The sequence below is a fragment of the Tamandua tetradactyla genome, chromosome 6 (genome assembly GCF_023851605.1).
Source record: "Tamandua tetradactyla isolate mTamTet1 chromosome 6, mTamTet1.pri, whole genome shotgun sequence".
NCBI lineage: Eukaryota > Metazoa > Chordata > Mammalia > Pilosa > Myrmecophagidae > Tamandua > Tamandua tetradactyla.
In genome coordinates this window covers 11,859,674-11,878,635 of record NC_135332.1, presented here as the reverse complement: position 1 = coordinate 11,878,635, position 18,962 = coordinate 11,859,674, and the positions used below count along the sequence as shown (strand labels likewise).

The 18,962-nt window shown below is 37.8% G+C and overlaps 1 long non-coding RNA gene across 2 annotated transcripts in view; it reads right to left on the bottom strand.

Moving 5' to 3' along the window:
• LOC143685802 (uncharacterized) overlaps positions 1-17,368 on the bottom strand; it is an 84,767-nt gene extending 67,399 nt beyond the window's left edge. The window contains exons 1-2 of one of the 2 annotated variants that reach the window (XR_013176742.1): positions 17,047-17,368; positions 4,640-4,897 (exon numbers count right to left, since the gene is read on the bottom strand). This is a non-coding gene — a long non-coding RNA (uncharacterized LOC143685802). The remainder of the gene's footprint in view (positions 1-4,639; positions 4,898-17,046) is intronic. The other variant, XR_013176744.1, reaches the window with a different exon arrangement.
• Between the last annotated feature and the right edge of the window lie 1,594 nt (positions 17,369-18,962).

The window sequence follows — 18,962 nt, the reverse complement described above, 5'->3', positions numbered from 1 at the left end:
TCTATGATGAAAATTGATAAGAGGAAAAAGGGAAAAAGTCACTATCATAACATCACTGGTCATGCCATGAGGCATCTAGAAACGGTCGTCAGAAAGTGGTTCTTTGATGAATTAGAAGGTGACTCCTTTTAATCTGCTCTCTCCTGTACCAACCAGTTGTAGAGTTCCTGCTCATGACTTCTGTTTCAAAACTTCTGCTTTTGCTTAGGGTATGTCTGTCTCCTCACTGACTTGATGAAATTTACTTGGATCACATTCTCTTATGGGACTACATTCAACCAGTTTTCATGGTATAAAGTAATTGTGTCAACTAATCAAATTATAGGGCTGGTAACTGTGCTTCCCTCCAGACATTAAATTTTTTTTTTTTTTTTTTTTTATAGAGAGAGGGAGGAAGGGAAGGAAAGACAGAGAGAAGGAAGGAAGAATGGAAGGAAGGAAGGGAGGAAGAAAGGGAAACATCTTTAAACATTTTCTTGTTTTATTATATTTTGTTTGTTTGTTTGTTTTTTACATGGGCTGGGGCCGGGAATCGAACCGAGGTCCTCCGGCATGGCAGGCAAGCACTCTTGCCCGCTGAGCCACCGCGGCCCGTCCAGACATTAAATTTTATGTTGAGTTGCCTAGAGATAAGCACATTTCTCTTAAAGCAACAAATCATCGATGGATAGACACTGAAAAAACCCAGCTTGCAGCAAAGATGTTGGAGATGGGGGAATCTTCCTTCTGGGACTTTTAAGATCACACCGTCTAGAATCCATGTCTGCCCCCTACTACTTTTCTTCAGGTATGGTCTGTTCACGAATACGCTGGACTTCTGAATGGAGACTTCAGCAAGTTGCCCTAAAGGGGAAGGCTTTGAGGGAAAAGTAACTGCTGGCTCTGAGATCGCACAATAGAACCTCTTCATACCATTTGAAGATGGTTTCTGAAAGTCCCTCTCTTCTGTGTAGAAAATCTTACTCAATACCTTATTCCCAGAGCAGACATGATTTCTATAGTTTCTATATAGGCTCTGCTGGCAAGTCAGCCAAATGGAGTACATTATTTCATAGTAAAATAAACCTTCACTTTCTTTTGTTGTTGTTGTTCCATGGGAAATTACTCAGTGTGTAGTACAGACGTGTCACCCTCACATTTCCACAAGATTTGCTTCCCTTTATAATTGTGGAACCTGCTGTGTTTAAGAACGATCAAAAGTTACAGAAGTCTGCTTTTCATTTCTCTTCTTTTGTGACTTCCTAATCTCCAATTTCATTCATTTCCTTTCTCCCTTTCCCATTTGACCAAAATCCACTAACAATAGTGACAAAGTTTTTATCCACTCAGATATACCACGCGTGTGTTTGGTTGATGAGATACTCACTCTGTTTTATTGGGATCACCTTTTCATGAGAAATATGAATGAAATTTATTCAGTAATAGAAATGCACACAGTTTCTGTACCCTTCAGGGAAATCAGCATGCTTTTTGGTATTTTCTGATTTTGAGGTCCATGCCTACATCGAAAGGAACCATTACCATTGAGAATGGGCTATAACAAGTCTGCCCTTTTGCTTCACAGTCCCATAAAAAGAAAGGGAAAAATAAGTTAAAGTTTCTGAATAACTGTCTAGGGTGCTTCGTTTAGGTGTTTTGTAAATATTTTGTGGTTGCTTTTTATTGCTGTTGTGGTTGAAAGAATGGTGCTCTGCTTTAGATGTTTGTTTAGCAATTCCTCTTTTAGCAAAATTGCTATATATTTAAAACCTAGGAATATGTTGCAATTGACTGTCCAACTTTGACAACATGTGATAGTCATAAAAAAGACAAAGTTGATGTCTTATTGAAAAATAATATCCACACAAGAAAAACCCAAAGCAATGAGTTATTGATATGTTGGTTCCCATTAGCTTAGTAGTTAAAGCTATACAGTAATGGAAGCAAGGCCTTGGGTCAACCTCCTTAGGAAGCAGTTAAATTGAGTCTATTCCATTGATACAGTAAATGAACGTTACCCCAAAAGTCCATCTTGCTAATGCCTGTTATTAATCATAAGAAGAAGTGTATAAGAAAGCTTAGCTCCATGTACCAACCATCTTCCACTATGCAGAATAGAAAAGTAATCCCAAACACATAGCCTAGTGGTGACGAATACAAAACATACCTTTGTGTACAAAATACAGCTTATCGTCAAGCAGGTTTCAGAATTGAAAAATCTAGTGTACACAATTTCAGAATTCATTAATGTTTCATTACAAAGCTATAAACACTGGTTTGAAAGCAGTGCCTTCCATGTATGGCTTCAGGATTTAATTGCATTGATTCATGGAAATGAAACCCCTTTCCTATATGCTGAGCATATGTGCTTAATTAACATTAAAGAGAGATAACACAACAGCATGGCATTTATAGAGCATGTTGCAGTTGAGATTTCTAAAACCTTTACTAGGTCATTCAAGAGAGTTTAACCATATAAACTGCCTACCGTGGAAGGTGAATTTGTTAATAGAAAGGAGCAAATGTAGTTAGGAAGAATGGTTGACTTGGGCCTCCCTCTGTGAAGATTTTTGGGTAATTGGAAAAAAAGTGAGAAGGGTGCACCAGAACAACAAGCTAATGTCTTGGGAATAATGAACATTCAGAAGTGCTATTATATAATCCTCAATACCAAGAGTTTTCAAGTTCCTTACTTTCTTACAAGTGGTAGAACAATTACTTTCCTCCCTCCCCACCAAAAAGATGATATCTTATGTGGACTTGTAAAACACAAAACAGATAAAAGTAGAGTTTCTCAGGGTGAAGTAAGAATGGCAGTCTAATGCCACTTGGCCTCCCAAACTGCTGGAGATTCTTTGACAGTAATAGGAGGGAGGTGAAATGTGCTGGTATCAATCACAATGTATTATTGAATTACAAAGCACACACTTCCTTTTGGAAAGTCTCTTCCATATGGTGCTTATGACTCTAGGTTCTTATCCTTAGGAAAAGGAAAATCTAATTAATTCTAGAGACCTTGAAATAATACATGCACAGGAAGATGTTGAGAGTTATGGGGCAGCAAAGGAAGGTAGGGCTTAAGATCTGGACTAAAGCTACACGGGAAAGCACAGCCTGAGTTGCCATCCCAGCTCTCTTGTGTACCAGTTGTATCCATCTACCTGCTCAGATCTCTCTCATTGTTACCTGTCAACTGGGGAATGTGATATCAATACCTACATCACAGCGATTCTGTGCGGTCCAAAGGGATAATGTATATACGAAAAATTTAAGTACTGTGTGGTCATAAGCTAGGTAATCAGTAAATATCATTGTTATTAATAAACAAAGAAAAGGTTAGAATGGAATGAGAATAAGCAACAATCATAGGTTGAGAACACAGCAATGAATCTCCACAATTAAGCTAGAATTTATTCAATGATGTTTACTCTGTCTCTTATCTTCAGGCAATATTATTCCATTATACAAGTAGTCAAAGATGCAAAATGTCAAAATGAAGATTATTTATGAAGCTTACCACTGACTTGCAAGTGTCCACATAGTAGCTAATGAAGACATAAGTGGGCAATTCATTATCCTGCTTGTTGAGTATGCAATAGCTACCATTTTAATTTCTCCAGTTCTTCCATTATTCTGTTGACTCTGCAAATTAGCACTGTCACTGGTTGTAACTTGTGTTCACTAGTTGAATGAATATCAATCAGTTGTTAGGAAGGCGTAAGAGAAAACAGATGATGTGATGATGTGATATCCCTAGTTGACTTCAAAAGCTGAATGCTGATATTTAATGGAGGAAAAGCAAAAGCATATAAGATTGACTTTCAGAATGTTTAGTTAATTAAGATAATCTATTGTAAAGCTCACCATGGTTCTTGGCACAGACTAGACAGCCAACAGACAGCTATCACCATCATCACCATCACCGCCAAAATCTTCTCCATCACCAGTCATTGAGTGCACCCTCCCTGACTTCAACAGTGTTTTCTGCCCAGCAATTGAGGAATTTTAAGCTACGTCTATTTTTTTTAATGGAGCCTACTTATATGGTGCCCACTCCAATAGACAAACCATTCTTGTAGCCAATGTGACTGAAACTTTTTTTTTAATAAAACAAACATTGAATTAGATTAAAACTTAAGGTTTTGGTAAACTTTAAAAAATGTGTTTTCAAATCATCAAAAGTTTCCATTGCATTAAGTTATCTACCTGGATTTTAGCATTGCACATTTTAAACATGTATAAATGGAGAGGCTGGAGCAGCTTATCTGAGACAGGATTAGATGTTCAGGAAAAAGAGGAATTGAATACAGAAATGTCAGGTCCAGTGATGATCTAAAGATTTAGATATGGATACAGATACAGATATAGGTATAGGTAAAAGAATAGGTATAGATATACTCCCAGTATCCATCTTATTTTCCTATTGTAGCTACAGCTAATGCACACCATTAGTAATTGACAAGACAGAGAGACAGCTAAGTAAGATACAAGTACCTTAGCATGTTACATTTTGAAATCCAGGTGACAGCTAAAATAACCCATATCTTGAGGATCCAGACAAGAGCATGAATTTTCCTTTATCGTGGTACCTTACATCAAGTGCTTACTTTCTTAGGTTTTAAAATAAAATAGAAGTGATGTTAATGGTTACCGTACTCACTGTGCACTAAAAGCTTTTAAACAAACGGGGTGAGATTTCTTGGCTCAAGGTTGATGTTGTTTCTTCAAGTCCAAGCTTTATTTCCAGAGGCTCGTGGCTTGGAATCCCATTCTGGAGTTGGCATTCCAGTTCGCCCTCAGCCTGCCACAGCTATATTGAATTTGCTGTTTCTGGACTGAAGTGTTTAACAAGATCCTGGTGCCTCAGGTAGGGGATGTTTGACCATAGAGGAAGAAACCTCTGTCTGCAGTCTCCTTCCTCAAAAAATGGAATAGCCCGTTAATGTGTGGTTGAGCTGTAGTGCAAACACTGAACCCCTGTATGTAATATATTAATACATCAGCATTTCATTTCTTCTATGGAAAAATAGAGTGTATTTCCTCCCATATGTTTGTCCAAATAGAACAGATCTAAAATACTTGCAGAAAGATCGCAGAATTAGCCCCCCCTACAGCTCTGGCATCTCTATTATGGGAGTTTACATTGCTTATGGTGACCCATAGTTTTCTGAAAAAACTTCTTAGCCTTTGTCCTTTGTCATATACAAAAAACAAATTATTACAGCATAATCATCAGGGCAAATTGAGAACAGCATCATAATCCATAAAAAGGTAAACTTACAAAAGGTGGCTGGTGATTGGGAGCTATTTATTTATCCATCTGGGTGGATATAAAACGAATCGGGGAAGAAATGCTATGGGGAGGGCAGCAAAGCACTATAACTTCCACCAACAGTGAGCTCCTTGCAGAATCATTTGCAGGAGTTGGTTTTTTTTTTTGGTAAAATTACAGCTTTGAAATGTCTGGCTTTTTATTTTCCTTTCCTCCACCATAAAGGTGACCTCATCACCCTTTTGCTCAATGCCGATCCCTGAACGTTGGGTAGTTGCTATAAATCCCCTACTCGTTTTTCATACTATTCAGTCATTTCAGTTGATCTATACAAGGCCATCATCTTCTCATCCCTTCTCATCCAAACAAGCTACACATAAAGTGGCTTCGTTTATTTCATAGTGTGCCTTTAAGAAGCCAGAGCAGATTTTTGATATGTGGAGTAGAGGAAGTAAAAGGACATAATGGAAGAAGGCAGTCGAGGGGTAGGGATTAAGAAGTCACAAGATTCAATTTGCCTATGGTCATTTCTGAGTCCCACTGGGAATAAAAAAGAATTGAGGTTTCTCTTCTTTTAATTTTTAAGAAGTACTGGGGAAGTAAATGGGGTTCTAAGTCATACTGACTTAGCAAATCATGCGACATGTGCTAGAAAAATTTTCTCTTAATTCATTAGTATATTTGGCTCACTCTGTAGATGTCCGCACCACATACATTAAGAAGGAACAAAGAACAGATAAAATGATGATCCAGTGCAAATTTCATTGACTGCCTTGGTTCCCAGGACTCTGGATTTCTTTCTTTTTCTGTAGTCGCTATGTTAGAAATTTTATCCATCTCTGAATTTTCAACTGTATTCCCTCCATTTAAGATTCCTGAACTACAAGTCAGCTCCAACTTCTCTTGAATTCCAGACCCACACTTGCAACTGCACTCCAGACATTTCTATTGAAATGTCATTCTATCTGCACAACCTAACTCCATATCAACCATTTTATCCATTTATCCATTGATAATCCCTTGTGGATTTTTGACACCAGCATTCTGTCACCATGGATTCATCTATAATGTTCAGTTCAATCCTCACACTTATTATGTTGACAAATCCTATTATTGCATCCTGCCCAATAGGCTTTTGTATTTGAGTTTTTGTCTCCATTACTGAATCGAAACCACAAGTTTGCCTTTTACTAGTTCTTGCCTATCATAGCTTTCAATTTGAATACTGCTTTTGTTTCTACCCTTTTGGTCATTCAGCTGGCAATCTATTATGCACCACATTCATAATGTCATCTTAAACCATGTTTTGAAGATAATTTATAATTGCATTATCTTCAAGTACAATCTTATTTCCCCAATTTGATGTTCAGGGACTACAAGGATTTCCATCAAGCTGAACCCCCAGCATAGCTCAAAACTCATCCTTTTGAGTCCATCTCTGTTGCTGATTTTTCTTTTGTTTCATTGCTGATGATTGAGCCAAATGTGGTTTTTCTTTCTCCTTGTTGATCCTCCTGCTCGTTACCTCCCTTAATGGAAAGTTAAGAGCAAAGGAGAGAAAGTCAACTTGGAGAAGTTAAATGAGAGAAAGGGAGATTCACAAAGTCTAATAAAATACAGTAAAAAGCCATACTTAGCGATTGCACATGAAGGTTCTCTTTCTTCCTCAAATGATTGAGGGACAAGAGGAGATATCTGGTACACAAAGAGCATGCCTTTATGAGTGGCTTTTATTCACTCATGCAAACAAAATATTTTTAAAATGTTATTGCAAATATTGCAAATATTTTTTAATAGCCTTTCTAACAAAGGTGGATGGAATGAATAGCCCAGTAGAAGGCACATGTAAGCACTGATAGCTTTTCTCCAGAATGATACAGCTCTGCAATGCTGTGACTCCTAGCTTGTAGTGAGGCTCATCTATAGAAAAACAGAGCCAATGGGCTTGATTATTTAATTCACATGCTATCCTTACCTACGGCACTTGTTGGAGACTCATAATTCCCACCTTACTCTACAATTATGTTGTGCAGACTATTCTAAAACAGGCAGCCCTATCATTAACATGTTAATGTGGACTCTGCTTTGTTCCTGTTGAAAATACCAAAGGCTTGTGGGCAATCTTAGTGACCACATGCTGAGGCCAGTTGCAGAAATTCCCATTCCAGTTGACTGTGCTGGCAAATATGCTCTCATCACATACAAGTGTAGATTTGATTTCCATGTGTTATCGTAGCAGAGGACACCTCTTTCCCACTGACTCTTCCATGACTAACTTAAAAGTGTGAGGTGCCATCTGCTGGAAACTGATAATATGGACTACAATATTCTAAAATAATACTGTGTCTACCAGCAGAACAATATAATCAATGTTTTTGTGCTTCTCTTCTACTTTTCCCACGTCACAAGGATGATGTATGCAGGGGATTAAAGAACTAGTCAAGGACAATCGTGTAGCTTTCTGTTCTCTGTTAACTTTCCAGTGTAAGATTTATTTATATTTTTAATGACAAGAAGGGAAGCAGGTTTATTATAAGGCTTTGTATACCAACTCTTTTGCCAGTTTACAGCTTAGTTCAAGGGCTCTGGGTGTGTGTTTGGGGTTTGGGGTTGGAGCTGGGGAGGATGGTTGTCTGTGATAACCAAAATGTATTTTTGACTTATGGTAACAAAATTTCCAGGATGGGGAGTCTGATGGGGGGAGTGTGTGTCTCTGTGTGTGTATGTGTGTGTAAAGCTCAAAGCAATGCATATTTGATTATAACACATCTTAATTTCAGAAATGTTATAAGAAAAATTGCATGCAAGCATTTGAAGAAATTAGATATTGTGATAGTAGCCTTTAATTTAAATCATTATCAACAGAATTGACATTTCTAGAACTGCCATTGATCAAGAGAATGTTTATAATTTGATCAATTAAATAGGAATAACATATGATGGTATTTGAGAAGATTTTGCTTTATATAGTGCTTGACTTGTATCATAGATACTTGTAGAATTTGAACATGATCTGATATTATAGCTAACATAGGACTTGGTTTAGGGCTTGCCTTTCCAGGAAAATTCTATAGCATCAAGTCTGACAAATTCCATAAGCATACAACACCAAGTAGGTGGTTAATAAATACTGACTGCACATGGGTCCAAATTTGGTTTTGAGATTATGGTTCTGTATGTGTTACAGTTTCCTCTTTGGGAGTTCCTTTACATGTGGTTGCTTAGTTCATTTGTTTTATATGCTTCCTTTGTTGTATTTTGGAATGATGATTGTTCTGGCTATGCTCTTCAGATAACTGAACTTATCAGAAATTATTTTAATCCTCATACTGCACAAAATGAAAGATAATCAACCTTTTGTAGATCATCTTATTAATCCGAGCATGATTATGGCATGACAGTCCAACAGATGACTAAGGCAGGTGTCAAAGTTGATCTGCAAATTGGAGGGCTGGGGTTATTTAGGGTTCACAGTTATTTTAATTTTGTCCTTCTGTCCTTGAAAACCTCTGATTTCCAAGAAAATTATTGATTCTGGGAATGAAACATACTCATATACATAAATAATTTGTGAAAAAATATATATAAATATGCATATATACTCACATATGTATACACACATTACACGTGTATATATCATTTTCTCTATTGCCATAGTTCCTTTTTTTTTTACCTAATTTACTTATTCCACCATTCAAGTTGTATTTGATTTTCTTTCCCTGCATGTCAGCATAATAAATGCAGTGCCTTTAATTTGAGACTTAAAACTGTTTATACTAATGTTAATGAAACATTTTATGGTACCATTTGATTTTTCTTTGTCTCTTTTATGGAGATATCAGAGCCTGCGATTTAATTTTCAACATCAATCATAGTAAATACTTGAAAATTTGATGTTGATGCTGATGAAAATTTACTATTTCTTTTTTACCCTTTGTGCTTTCACCAAAACTGGTGGAAGTCCTGGATGCTTAACAGAGGGCAAAGAAGAGGAGGCAGACAATGTTTGTATTACCCCTTCCAGTCTCTAGATAACTCAAAATCAGACCTTATTCCATTCTTCCAAGTCTCATCCCATAATCTAAATGACTGGATTAAGTCATCCCTGTACTCACTGAGGAAGTCATCCTTACATGAGGTTAAACAGTTCTCTTGCCTTTGTGATATAAAATAGTTCTTAATATTCCTTTGTAACACTGACTGCTTGCTCTTGGAATTTGATAAATGGTACCACTTGGAAATTTGTGTTTTTTGTTTTTCTGGTCTGGTAACCTTAACGGTCTTGGGTCTCTAAACTAATTCTTCTAGGATGTTTTCCTTCAGCTTTATGATGGCTATAAGAAGACGCCAGGTTTTTATGTTCCTTATCCTCCCTGGGTTGTTTCTGTTCCCCAGAAAGGCTTTAATTTGCAACTTTTAACATGTGCGGATGCCCGTAGAGAGAAATTCTGTAGCTACATTATCTCCCACTGGACGCTGCCTTAGATCCTGTCTCCTCTTCTTCCCGAGACATCCAACTCGTCGGTGCTGCAGGAGCTTGCAGGTCTCCTTATTAAGACAACACGATCGGTGGCAGTGACAGCTTTTCTCTTCCCCACGACCGTGGCTGAAATCAGGACCAGAGACTGACAGCTCTTCTCGCGGCTTGTGGTTCAACTTGAAACCACAAGGTCCAGAAGCACATGGTTTCCATTCAGTGTCTTTCTCTGGCTAACACAAACCATTTGTTCAGCAGCTTTGGTATCTGTTTGCGAATAAGAGATCTGCCTCCATACTCCCCAGACAGTCAAATAAATTCTCTTGGCTTCAAGACAAATTCAGAAAAATCCAGCCCAACAATGGCATGCAGTTCAGTTTTTTCGTTTATTTTTGCAACTTGTGAAGGAATGACTGATAGACTCCTTGAAAAATTCAAAGATGCCAATCAAAAAGTGGCAAATTAGAGGATCGTTTATTATGGAAAGTTCCTATATTACATTTAGGGAAAATGGAAATAAAATGATATGTCGAACGGGAAATAGAATTACAGGCCTGCCAGGAGCAGAATACCTGCCACCGATACTTTTTTCCTACTTTTAATTTTGCCTGTTAGCTGCATTAGGAAGAAATACTCTGCATGGATTGGGGAGCAAAGTGAAATCTGGGAAAATATTGTGGTATGGTCATTTTTGGGGGGATTGTCCCATTAATCTTTTTACCAGTGTACTGTCGCTTGATTAAACCCAGTCTGCATAATGCAACCTTTGCTCTCTTGAGTCTAATGTCTATGGTTATCTTCACATTTTGGGTCGAAAGTATTTGAAATGGTAGAGAAAGATATCTTTCTACAGTGTTATAGCTATAGTGAGATGTACAAGATTAGCTCCATGATATTTCACATCTTATTTTCACTATTTTAGTTTTGACAGTTTATAATTTCCATTGTGCTCCACCTTTTGATTAAGCACTGTTTTGCCATTTGTCCTATTTGACTCTCACTATGAAATAAACGATAAAATAAAATAAAATTGGGATACACCAATCATCATAGCCATAAGTGTGTATAAAATGTAGGAATTTGGAATCTTTACTGCCAGAGAAACTCTTGCTCTGTTAAAATGCCAACCGAACCATGTCAGCCTCCACCACTATCCCATGTATTTATAGGATACTTCTCTTTCACACCCATTGATTTATTGCTTACTTCAATTCAACCCATGTATACAGAACTTTTCCCAGGGGTTCTATGTTAGTCTCTGGAGGAGGACAAAAAGAAAGACATGGTCTTTAAGTTACTCTCCAAAAGCTGCAAACCATGTTGATATGTAAACCATGCAGGATGATGGAAGATATGTGAAAGTGCTTCCACTCCAGGCACACTGGAAAGCGTGCAGCAATTTGACTTCGTGGAGGAGTGGGCATTTGAGCTGGGACTTGGAAATAAAACATCTGGGGAGAGAGCAAAGGCAGATTTCTTAAAAAGAGCACTCAAATGAAAAATGAAGCAAATATGATTTTTCAAAGATCACATGGGTCATTTGAAGACCTGGGTTGGGACTGAGGATTGCTGGCCTCTATTCTACTTTTCTCTTCACAGATACTGATTCTTAGAGTGGCAATGAAGGTGGTATCACACTCACATTCCAGAAGGTCGTTAGGCTTTTGATTTAGATGGTGGGGTATGGGAGAAGTCAACTGAAATGTGAGTTAGTGCTTACATTAAAGATGTTTAAGGTAATTGGTTGCTCGTTGATTTGAGTAAGTAAATATTCAACTATTAGGAAGTCTTGACAATAATCCTATATAATGTATTTACATTGCATGTAGATTTTTTTTACTAGGTGCCACGTATGGTGCCATTGTTTTGCATGTACTGACCATTTAGTCTCCATCACAATTCTATGTGCATTATTTTCCCTAGTTTACAGAGAGGAAATTAAGCCCTGAGCTGTTCAGCAACTTGTCAAGGTAATTCATCTAACAATGGCAGAGCCAGGAATTGCAACAAGGCATTCTGATGTCTTAAATTTTGCACAATTCTACCAGCTCTCTTTATTTTGTATGCAATAGCAAACACATGAATCTATTCTACAGGCTGTGAAGCTCAGAAGAAGGAGAAGCTGTGGAGAGAGGGAAAAGTGGGGGGGGGGGGAGGGATTTAAATGTGTTTAAAAAAAAAACTCCACAAATTTGGCTTTTTGGGATGGACTACATTTTCTGAGGTATAAGTGACATTGGACAGATATTCATTACTTCAGTGGGAACCGTAGTACATCCACTTTTCATTTGTTTCATGATATATAAGATAGATTCAAGGTGGCAAATTGGAGTTGCCAAATTAGACAGTCAGACGCATTTAGCAACAGGACTCATAAATCTATGATAGTGTGAGCATTACAGACATACAGGCTCATCATTAAGAAAACATTGTTCTACTAATGTCTACTGATCTTTGAGCAGTGTTATTTCTTGAATAAATCCTTATAACAAAGAACATGGTATCCTAAAGTGGTTTAGATTAAAAACAATAATAATACACAACTTTTCTGCTGTGTGTCTCTATCTCCTAGTTAGGAATCAGTGACCATAAAATCCCTGAAAGTGTGAAACCACAATATATTTCCCTGTTCTGCCATTAGAAACTATTTGCAACAAAAATGGGAATCAGAAGCTGGGGGCGGGGTGGGGGTAGGGAAAATAGCTTTAAGATTATATATAAGGAATTATTTCCCAGCAAGGAGCAGTTGTGGGAATTTTGGTTCCTTGTTCTTTAACTGTTATGGGACTATTGAAGAGACTTCTAATGTTACAACCTCTTAAATTTCAATATAGTCCTGTATCATTTATATTAACAAGACTGAGCTCCTAACATCAGAGGCTGATGTCACAGAGTTAATGAAGTGTGTCTGAGACATTGTGAGATGGATATACTGTAGGTACAGTATCCGGAAAACTAACTTGGCAACGTCATAACTGAGTGGAAGCCCAGATTTAGCTTTTATGTCTGTTGTTTGAGTCGGTTGGCCAGGCATCAAGCTTACTCCTGGGTTGAGCTGTTCACCAGAGTTTCCAAAATGTACCATGTAAGTCTACTGTAAACTCAAAGTCTTCAAGATATTAGAGGCTTAGAAAACTTTTAGCCTGTGGATTCAATGAAGATGTTTAAGCTCTATGGATGACTTTAGTGAAGAAAAACAAAAGGTGAATAGAAACTACATATAACTGGTAATGACTTTATGTCTGTGAAGTGCAGAGAGGACCTTGGAGCTTGGGGTGTTGGCATGCACACAGCCAAGTACTGGGAAAGGAAAGCTTGTTGAAAGCGAAGCTCTGTTATTTTCAACATGGTTCCTTTGTAATCACATTTCAGTAGACCAGTTTGCTTAAATATGGTAACATTATTTTTTAAAGTTTTAATCTGTGGACAGAGTTGTTGAGTAGGTAGAATGGTAATAGATTTTAATTAAAGGAAGCAGTTTTACTTCTTCCAACTATAACATATATAATCTAAGATACAGATGGATACTAAAAAATAAGATCTAAGACATGAAAACAGTCATTGCCACTAACCTAAACTACCTAGGATAATGTCATAAGTAGAAATGTACTTTAATTTTAAGCCCAGCTATAACAAGAATTTGAAGACTCATTAAGTAATACTCAATGACCAAAGTATTGATTTCAATAGTTACTGATTTTACACCAAGTTCATCTCATTTATATGGGTGCATTTAAGTAATAAAGTCAACTCGATGTTTTAACTCATGAAATTATATATAGTCTCACAGTTTGGATTTATGCTTGCTAAGAAAGGTAGACATAATCCACACTGAAGCAATCTACTGGAGGAGGAGAAGAGAAATAACGCTGCTGGAAAATGGGTTAAACAAACCCTTCTGGAAATCTAGAACATGAGTTTTCTCACAAAATAGAGAGCATTCAAAGCAATTCAGAGGGGAGAAAAAGCCTTGTGAACATTGTGAGAGGGTGATTTGAGGGGTTAGTTTTAGCAGTTATTATATCACCTCACATTTGCTGTGCCTTCCCTTGTACAGCCATTGTTCTGAGCACACAGAGTAACTCGGTTTTCTCCACCATCCTAGGGTAAGCATTACTTTGACCCTTGTTTTAGGGATGAGCTGACTGAAAAGCAGAAAGGTTGAGTACAACTAAGGAGTAGGCATGAGAACTGCAGTTGAGTCATGCTATGTCACAGATGGAAGATTTCAAGTACTCAATATCTGGTAAATGTCTAGTTCTGCTGAAACCAGAACATCTAACACAGTCTTGATTTTCCTTGTAGACTGTATACTGCTCAAATGAAGGAACCGTGGCTGGGAGCTGTTGAACCTCATTCTTATCAGCAAGAGAGAGAGAAAACAAAACAAAACTCATGGATGATGGGAGCATGAGGGGGGTTGAGAGAGAGAAAATTCTAATTTGCCATCCAGAGGCCAGATGATGAAGATGCATGGCTAGTCACAGGAGAATTCTGTGCTTTAGGCAAATAAATTAAATACAATCATGCAAACATATGGGAGCCCCCATGAACATTTCTTAAAGCACTACTGCTCAAAAGCTGATATGGTAATTTCTTACTAAAGGTTGTATTATATATATCCCTTTAAAAAAAAGGAAAAGGGAGAATAAAGAAAGATTCTTTTTTATGAATTGCTTAGCCCATGGTATTCTCTGGAATTCCCACTTAGTAACTAGAGTCTCTAACAAAAGCAAAAATGCAGTACTATGATTAGAGAAGTAGAAATGAAATATGTACCACATCTAGACAAAAACGAGTCAACGTTCAAGCAGTATATGGCTTTACTGTTTGTAAGCAACATCTTCATTGTATAAGTAAGATGAATTTCCACTCAATTATGATTTAGTTAATAATACTTGAAATGGAATTAACTTGGGATTCAATGAAAAAAATATTCTAGAACAGCAATGTTGTAGGTTTTACTATATGGTTGTTTAGGGAAACATCAACAATAAACTAATACTCCCTTGGATTCTGACAGCCGTTCTCTCCATGACACTATTTAAACTATATTGGTGGTGGTGCGTAGTGATGGGATTGAAGCTGCATGAGAGATGCTGCGTGGTGATGCTATTTGAGCTGCATGGGAGAGAGAGTAAGTAGTCCCTCTGAGGTCTGGTCTGGATTCCTCTTCCAGGTCCCGTTTCCTTATGACCTGCCCTCCTCTTCTCTCTTGTTATTGTTGCTAGAACATTCTCTTCTTGATTCCAGGTCTCTATCACAATTTCAGAAACGTTCTTAATCTCTGCTAATGCACAGTCCCAAAGTCTACTTTTTTAAGTTTTCTCTGTCAGCAGTTTTCCAAGCAAAGCTTTCATGCTGGATGGCTGCTGGCATACTACCTGTAGCTCTTGCCTTCCTAACTGGCTCATTCTCTCTTCTGTTTTCTCTGTCATCAATGTTTGGTTTAATATGGTGAAACCCTGGAATTACATTTGTTTGGAGGAATCACTTCTTGCTTGGGGAGCAAACTTAAAACAAATCATCCATGAAGTAGCTCTAGGACTCTTTCCAGAGCACTTTCCTAGCCCCGCCAATACGTACTTTTTGGGAACACAGTGACTTTTAAATTTTATGTTAGTGCAGTTGCTTTCTTTAGAAGCCAGCTTGCTTTCCCCTTTTGCAGATGATGAGAGAATGAAATAGACCCCCTCATACTTTACTGACAGGCTGTCCATTGGAAAAGAAACCTTTTTGGAAAATAATTTGGCAACATTTATCAAGACTCTAAAAATGCCCATCTCCCTTGGCCCTTTAATTTCTCTCCTGGAAATTGATCCTCGGGGGAAATAATACAAATATCGAAAAGCTTTATGCATCAAATATTACTAATGCTCTTTAATATAGCATCCTATCTGAAATAGAAAATATGAAAGTATTCAGTAATATATGGATGTTTAAATAGAAGGTTTAGCCACACACTTGAATATTAATCTGCCATTAATATTTTGCCAAAAATATTTTGATTGATATAAAACATAATTTTAATATAAATTTGGGGTGAAAAGGCTCATAAAGTATAAACTCATTATGACCCAAACTGTGTAAAATACACACTGAAGGAACAGCAACAGTGAAATATGCCAATCTTAAGGTGATCACCTTTGGATGATGGAATTAGGGGTAATATTTCTTTTCTATTTTTCAACTTTAGAAACATATCAGTAATGACCATGTTCGATTTAAATACTGAGAGGAGCGAAGGAAGTTTCATTAAATAACAATGAGCTCTCCTGCATAAAGCTTTTAAGATTATTTCTCAAGATAATTTGATGGGGGAAAGAAAATTGTCTAAAGGAGTTTTGAACAGGGGTGACGGGAAACCAGCAGCTCCATAAGGCAGCTTTAAGAAGACTGGGTTGACCCACAGGGCATTGGGGAGAGGTGACCTTGAACACCCCAGACAACATTAAACTCAAGGTCACAGCTGACTGGGATATGGAGGTTTTATTGGCCATGAGCCAGTCTGCAGCCTTCTCTAACCATGGTCGTATTTTATAACATTGTAAAGACTGTATTGTTTGAAACATTTCAAAATTTTACACACAACCTGGCAGTCATCCAAAGCCAATTCCAATGGGCCAAAACTATCAGCAGCCACCCACCTCCTTGGCCATGCCCGCCTGATTAATGATGTTCTACCAACGGGGCCCTCCATTAGGAACATCTAGGCAGGGAGACCCCAGGACAGACATGAGCGTTGAGACTTGGAAATTGTCTGTACATCTGGAAGTTGATTTTCTTTCTTTCTTTTCTTTTTAACAGATACGGAGCCTTAGAAAGTAGAGGTCTTGGTAAGGCAGAGCTCAGCTCGGCTGAACACAGCAGGCTTTAATTCAATATGAAAAACAGGGGATGCTCTTTGTCACAGACACTATTCTTGCTTCAGGATATTTGTTATGGCATATAATGTTTCTAAGCTACTCAAGTTCCCTTTCCTCCACCTTTTCCTTCCCTTCCACTACTCCTTTATCCTGACATACATATTATTTACCTCGTGGACTTAGAGCTGAAGTTTTCAAAAAGCAAACATAATATTCAGTATTCTCCACTGATACTTTCCATTTAGGAACGACTGCTTTATACAATGCTAAGCGTATGCTAGTCCATATCATCATAATCTTAAGAGCACGCACTTAACTCCGTGCTAGTTCTATGTTAAGCAATTTTCATACGTAACTCATGCAGTCTTTGCAACAGCTATATGAGATCGCGGTATTGTTATCTCCATTTTACAGTTGAGAAAATGAAAGCACAGAATGGTGAAGTAACTTACCCAATGGTGTTCACACAGTTTATAAATGGTAGAGCTCAAAAATGAGCCAGGCAAAGCGGTTACAGGCCTGAGTGATTAACCACTCCACTATCATGTTTCTTAGGTTGTTTCTGAGTCTCCAATTTTCTGACCTCCTCCATCAATGGTATTTGTATTTTCACATTGAATATGTATTCAGTATTCTTTGACTGCTTCATTAAGATGGAAAGCGCTCATTGATTGAGAGATCCTCCCAAAGCTGTAGCCCAGAGAAAAGAAAATTTGATACTAGTGTTCTGCTCTCTCTGGAGCAAACAAGGACTTTTGTTTCCTTATTTGCTTTTCTCCCTAAGACAACAGTTTCTCGAACAGTTTTAGGTATCTGTTAACAGCTACCTAAACAGTATCTGTTAACAGCTACTGATAACAGTAGCTATCAGAATCACATGTATCACTACCATTAATTATATGCAACTTTGTTTCAGTTTTAGGAATGTTATTTATTAGGTTGACCTTGTAAAAATGAAGGAGCTGTACCATCAGGAGAGAAAGCTGACCCATTGCCAGCCTATAATCATGCACTATCTAGAGAGAGGGCAATGAAAATGAGCAAGATTTTACTAATGGCCAGTGTAACATTTCAATCACTTCAGCCAGTAGCTTTCTTTAAATTATATAAGCCTTGACTATGCATTTGTTGAACCAAACTACCAGTGGGTGCTAAAATGGAGGAGCCACTGGTTTCATCTAATGTTAGACCAAGCTCCTGTGAGCCCTTTATGCCATTTTAGGTCCATATATTGACAACAGACATTAGGAAATCTAATACCTGGCTTGGCTTTGGCTCTGATTCCTTGATACGGAGTGCATTTAAGAGTAGTTTTTGTTTAGTGTTTAGTGGGGCTGTACTACAGGATGGTCTCAGGAGAGCTGGGTATCTGTGGTCTTGTTAGGGGAGATACTAGGCAAGCAGTCAACTCGCCTTCAGAGAAGACTGAGGAGAACAGGACCATCTCTGAAGGGCACACATTAACTGCCTCTCTAAATACACATTCCAGCCCACAGACCCTGCACCCGGCACAGAGGAGAGAAATGAGGGCTTAGGCAGAGGACACACCGGCTTTATCCTGGCTTTACCTCTTACTCGTGGCTTGAGGATCAGAGTGTAGAATTTCTATGCAAAAGTTCAGTTCCCTCTTTTGTAAAAATGGATCACATGATACCTACATTGCAAGATTTTCATAAGGGTCAGAAATACTATTTGCAGAGCACGTAATAGAGTGTTTGGAAAATAGTGGGCCTGGGGCAAATGGTAAAGGGTATTATTTATGTGAGTTATTTTCTTTATTAACCCTTTGGAAATGAGAATACAGTGGTACCTCAGGAGGCACCGGGTGTCATTGAAGAGAAGACTAGATATATAGTGTTTTAGTATCGCAAGTGTCATCACTGGTAAGAAAATCAGTAACAAGAGAGGTCAGAATATTTATACATTATCTGGGATCCTTCCTCTGAAAAGATCAAGTTTCATATGGGGGAAACCATGGTACAGTTCGTGAAAACAAACGTGTGAGCATTATTGCACTGCTTCTCCTTTTAGGAGGCAGTTTTTCTTCTCTGTTTCCCCAATGTAGTCTCATCCAATTAAACCATTTCTGATGGAGCCGAAATATAGATCAAAGCCTATAGACAGAACATTATTGCTAAAGGGTCAAAGGTTTGTATTTAATGAAATATAATAGAGTCCTTAAGGTACTCTGAGTAAGGAAAGAATTAATCCCAACGTCCTTTGAATGTTGATATGGCCCATGCTCCATACAAGGGACCAGAAGCAATGTTGAAAGTGCAGGCGTCAGATAGCAACTCTAAACCTCTACTAACAATCCCTCATTTTGTTTCCCAGCTCAGATTACAAGACAGTTAGGAAACCAGGCTTC